The 5,873-nt window shown below is 40.4% G+C and overlaps 1 long non-coding RNA gene across 1 annotated transcript in view; it reads right to left on the bottom strand.

Moving 5' to 3' along the window:
- The window catches only part of LOC102253807, a 16,923-nt gene that overhangs the window by 2,162 nt on the left and 8,888 nt on the right, over window positions 1–5,873 (bottom strand). The window contains exon 2 of the long non-coding RNA XR_001362452.1: window positions 3,428–3,433. This is a non-coding gene — a long non-coding RNA (uncharacterized LOC102253807). The remainder of the gene's footprint in view (window positions 1–3,427; window positions 3,434–5,873) is intronic.

The following is a 5,873-nucleotide window of genomic DNA, read 5'->3' as shown; positions in this document are numbered from 1 at the left end:
CCCCCCCCCCTCCGCCCAGGTCACACACAGGGGTCCCCACTGGGGGCGTGGTTTAGGCGGCTTGTTCGCATCACCAAGACCCCGCTGCCCAGGCCGCACACAGGGCAGCTGGGGGCGTGGTTTAGGTGGCTGTTTGAGCTGCCAAGCCCCCCGCCACTCAGGGCCGCACACTGGGGTCCTGGCTGGCATTGGGGCTTAGGCGCCACTCGGGCTGGATGATAGCTCCAGCTGGCCCAACCTGCCTGCAGTATGCAAATTAGCCGCCATCTTGGCTGACAGTTAATTTGCATATACTCACTGATTAGCCAATGAAAAGGGTAGCGGTCTACGCTAATTACCACGTTTCTCTTTTATTAGTGTAGATTGATTTCAGAAAGGAAGGGAGAAGGAGAGAGAGAGAGAGAAACATCAATGATGAGAATCATTGATCAGTTGCCTCCTGAATGCCCCCCACTGGGGATAAAGCCTGCAACCTGGGAATCAAACTGTGCCCTGACCTGGAATGGAACTGTGACCTCCTGATTCATGGGTCGACACTCAACTACTGAGCAACACCAGCCGGGCCAGGCATTGCTTTAAATACAACAACTGTTTTAATCTTTATTGCAGATCAGAAAATGAATAAGCATATGAAGTAGCTGCATTGGTGTAAAGATTTAATGAACTCAAGTCAATAGTTCACCCTGGCGGGCATGGCTCAGTGTTTGAGCATCAACCTATGAACCAGTAGGTCATAGGTTCCAGATCAGGATACATGCCCGGGTTGTGGTGTGCGGGAAGTAGCTGATCCATGTTTCCCTCTCATCATTGATGTTTCTTTCTCTCCCTCTCCCTTCTTCTCGCTGAAATCAATAAAAACATATTCAAAAATAAAAATAAAGCAATGCCTGTATTTCTAATACTCAAGAAACAGAATTATTATCATGTTTCCATTACTCAATATAAGTGATTTGATGGTGTTATGCATAATTTGTTCATAGGATTTTATTTTGAAGGCATATGAATTATTGAGCTCTTATTCAAAACCAGAAAGTAATCTTTTCTGGAAGATCTAAGAACTTAAGTGAACTTGCAATTGTTAAGGCATTATTTTAAACTATATTGGGAAAGAAACAATTAGAAAACTTCTCCTTGAATTAGCACATTTGCTGAATTTCCACACACTGGGAATTTATACATTTTCAGCATCTTACAAGTTTCCTGTGGTAGTTTCTAATGAAATATCAACACTCAGAGTAACTGTGGAGGTACAGTGCTATAATATCATTTTAGAAAATAAACATTCTAGACAGGCTGTTGTATCTCTGAATAAATCTCACTGTAGCAGGAGCTCTAAACTGTCTGTGCTGTCTTTCCCATAGGGAAGTGACTTCTAGAGTTTTCCCCTTATTAATTTACTAGAGGCCTGGTGCACAAAATTCGTGCACTTGGGGAGGGTCCCTCAGCCCGGTCTGTGCCCTCTCGCAGTCTCAGAGCCCTCGGGGATGTCTGGTACTTTATCTGTAACTTCTTATGGATTTTTTCAGAAGCAATCATATTGACATGAATAATAACAGTTTTATATCAGCCTTTCCAATTATTATACTAGCTAGAATCTCTAGTATAATGTTGACTAGATATGATGCTACCTGATAAAAAAAAATAGAGCATTTTCAATATTTTACTATTAGGTATCATTCTTGCTATAGGTTATGTGTAGATGCCCTTTATTAGATTAAGAAATCACAAACAAGTATTTAATTGATCAAATACTTTTATGTTTTTTTCCATATTTATCCTATTAGCATATAAAATTACATTGATTTTAAAAATTAAACTAACATTGTATTCTTGAATAGTCCTCAGACATCTGAATAATCTATAAATTTGCAGATTTTATTTAATATACTAGAGGCTTGCTGCACGAAATTATTGCATGGGGTTGGGGGGTCCCTCAGCCTGGACTGCACCCTCTCCAATCCGGGACTCCTCAGACATCCCTTTCGCAATCCGAGACCGCTGGCTCCTAACTGCTCACCTGCCTATCTGCCTGATCTCCCCTAACACCTCTGCCTGCTGGCCTGATGCCCCTAACTGCTTCCCTGCCAGCCTGATCACCCCCTAAGCCCCTAACTGTCCTCCCCTGCTGGCCTGATCACCCCCCTAAGCCCCTAACTGCCCTCCCCTGCCAGCCTGACCACCCCTAACTGCCCTCCACTGCTGGCCTGATCTCCCCAATCACCTCTGCCTCAGCCCCTGCCACCGTGGCTTTTTCTAGAAGGATGTCTGGAAGATGTCCAGTCTAATTAGCATATTACCCTTTTATTAGTATAGATATTTTAGGAATTTTGCATTTAAATTTAGGAGATAAATTGATTTTTTATTCCTATTTCCCCCTTCATATGTTCTTGTCAGATTTTAAATCAAGGTTATCTGGCTCATAAAACAACTGGAGAATGTTCTTTTTTCTTTCTCTGAAATTGTATGTACTATTATAAATTATTTCCTCATTTAAACATCTGGAAAGATTTGCCAGTGAAGCCATCTGAGTCTTGAGTTTTCTTTGTAGAAGATTTTAATTAAGGATTTAATTTTTAAAATAGATATAAGACTATGTAAATGTTCTGCTTGATCTTATGTCAGCTTCAGTATGTTTTTCTTTGATTTTTTTCTATATCACTAAATTTTCGAAGTTATTTTCAAAACATTTTTCATAGAGTCCTCTTGTCTTTTTTTTAAATGTTGTTTTAAAAATATGTTTTTATTGATTTCAGAGAGGAAGGGAGAGGGAGAAAGAGATAGAAACATAAATGCTGAGAGATGATCATTGATCCACTGCCTACTGCATGCTCCCTACTGGGAATTGAGCCTGCAACTTGGGCATGTGACCTGACTGGGAATGAAACCATGACCTCCTGGTTCATGGATTGATGCTCAACCATTGAGCCACACTGGCCAGGACTGTTATTATCTTTTTGATGTTTTGTAGGATTGGTAATGCTGCCCTCTTTTTCTTTAATGATTTACTAAACTATACCATGTCCTTTCTTTTTTCCCCCTTGATCTGGTTTTCTAGGAGTTTATTAATTTTATTCCTATTTTCAAAAAACTAAATTCTGCCTTTGTTGATTTTTCCCATGTAATGTTTGGTTACTACTCATTGATTTCTTATCAATTGAATCATTATCAATTCCTCTTTCCACTTTTTAGGGGGATTTAGCTTGCTGTTCTTCTAACTCCATGAGAGAGGTAGTGTTATCAGATCCCCAGTGCTTTTCCTTGGGTCCACCTGCTTGCACACACTGGTCCAAAGAAATGCATGAGCAGGAGTTTGCAGTATATAAACAAAAAATAGTTTAATATTGAATTGGCCAACACAGAGATGGAGAGCTTGTGCTCTAAACAAACTGATGGCCTGTAGGTTACAGATTATATAGGGCAAGATCACAAGGCACTGTGGATTAGGGGTTTAGCGTTGTGCTGGGAGCTGATTGGTGAGAGGTGAGGTAAGTGTACTAAATTATTTCTTCAGGTCTTGATGACAGTTCTGAGGTCTTTTCTGGAGTCCTTCTGTCTGGTCTCATGTGGAGGTAGCCAGGGGGTCTTTACGCCTTAAGACTCAGGAGCTGGAAATATAACTTAGGTCAAGATGGTATCTTTAGCCAGATAGAGGTCTAAACTTGTGACCATTAGTGGGGTCCAAGCTACTGTTTCCTGCTGCCTTAGGGGTTGCTGATTATCCCAGGGAAAGGCTAAGTCTCTGAGGAGGTGGGGAGAGAGAGAGGGAAGGGAGAGGGAGAGAGAGAGGGAAGGGAGAGGGAGAGAGAGATGTTGGAAGCTCAAAGTGGAAAACACATGATCATTTCTGAAAAGACTGAGAAGACATTTGATAGATTCACCATTTATTCTTTTTATTTACTTATTTGAATTTTAGAGAGAGAGGGAAGGGAGAGGGAGAGAGAGAGGGAAAGGAGAGGGAGGGAGGGACAGAGGGAGAAAGAGAGAGAGAGAGAGAGAGAGAGATGATTTCTAGAGCTAGGATTTAAAACTAAATTTAATCAGTCATAAGGACCCTAAATTTGAAAGATGACTAGATCATCTATCTCATGGAGTTAGAAAAATCTTGGAATCATGAGACAGATGCTTATCATTGATTTTTAGTGTTTCTTCTTTTATCATATACGTACTTAAAGCTATGTATCTTCTTTTAAGCTTTTGCTGCATCTCACAATATTTAAATATTACTTTTGCTTCAAAAATTTTCTAAGCTATTTTGTGAGTTTTTAGACTTCTGCATTAACAGAAGTATGTTTTTCAACTTCAGAGATACATGTTTTTAAAATTTATTTAAATAACAACTGATATCTAGCTTAATTTCACTGTGGTCATAAAGCAGGTATTATATAACTTTAGTCTTTTCAAACTGGTGGAGACATGATTTGTTGCCAAACACATTGCCAATTATGGTAAATATTCCATATGCTTTTGAAAAGAATAGGAATCTGTTATTGATGGATGCTGTGTTCTGTATATGTCAATTTGGTCAAAATTGTTACTTGTGTTCTTCAAATTGTTTAAATATTTCCTGGTTTGGCCCTACATGTTCTATCAGTTACTGAGATAGAAAAATTATTCAGCTGTTATGGAGATTTATTTATTACTCTTCAAAGTTTTGCTATTTTTGTGAAAGCCAGAAGAAAATTCTAGGTGTTCTTAATTGATGGAACTTTCACTACCTTTCTAATAATATCTATAAGTACTCTTTTGGATTTTTTCCTATTTCTTATTGTGTGACTTTTAAGAATTAATTTTTTTGCTGTGGAGTTGTTACAGGCATCCCAGAGATCCCATAAAAGGCATTACCAAAAACCCTTGAGTCAGAGGGAGAAAACTGTCCCCACCCTGGTTCTTTTGTCTTCTCGTATAAATGAATTTAAATGAGAGACCCTGATTGCATTGCGATAAAGCCAATTTATTAAAGCAGCAAATTTATTAAGAAAACAAGGCAAGCAAATCTTTCATCTGGCTGATGAATCGCAGATGAGCTCTCAGCTACTCTGAAGAGTGAGTCGGATGGAGGTCCAAGGCTTTACATACCCTTGTGCCTATAAGTTTCAAAATTCCTTTGCTGAATATCTTAGCCCAGATTAATTCTCAAGGTCCCTTTTTACTTTGTTGTGGCCTTCCCAGAAATCATGAGGAGCACCTGGCAATTTTATCTTGTAAAGCCTCGAGACTGTTGGCTTTTCTGCTTAAGGAGTAAAACTCCCCTTTTTTCCTTTCCCTGCTCCCCCTCCTGGTCTTTTCAAGCATTCTCTCCTTAGGGATGCTTTTAACCATTTGCTCTCAAGTGCCCTTGGCTGGGGAAAATAATGGCTTGTTATGTACAAGCTGACTGCATATCGCCCACACTGTTTGGCCTTGTTTTAATGTTCCTGTCTCAGTTTCCCTATTCCACTTAACCTGGAATTTCCCCAGCTTCTCACTGCCCTGTAACAAAGTCATCATTAATATTTCCTTACTAATTATATCCTCTTTTATATCTATAGTTATTACACCTGCTTTATTTTAAATGTTTAAAGACTTTGTTTTAAATTTTTCAAGGTTTTGTTTCAAAGAACAAGTTTTTAAGATTATTTATTCACTAGAGGCCCGGTGCACAAAAATTTGTGCACTCCAGGGGGTGGGGAGGGGGGTCCCCCAGCCCGGCCTGTGCCCTCTCCCAGTCTGGGACCCCTCGGGAGATAATGACCTGCTGGCTTAGGCCTGCTCCCGGGTGGCAGAGGGCAGGCCCAATCCCTAAGTGCAGCCCCTGGTCAGGCTCAGAGCAGGGCCGATTGGGGAGTTGGGGCGCCGCCCCGTCATGCACAGAGCAGGGCGGATCGGGAGGTTGC

This window comes from Myotis brandtii, unplaced genomic scaffold, assembly GCF_000412655.1.
Source record: "Myotis brandtii unplaced genomic scaffold, ASM41265v1 scaffold259, whole genome shotgun sequence".
NCBI classification, from domain to species: Eukaryota; Metazoa; Chordata; class Mammalia; order Chiroptera; family Vespertilionidae; genus Myotis; species Myotis brandtii.
The sequence above is the reverse complement of the archived record's forward strand: the minus strand, read 5'-3'. Positions and strand labels throughout refer to the sequence as shown.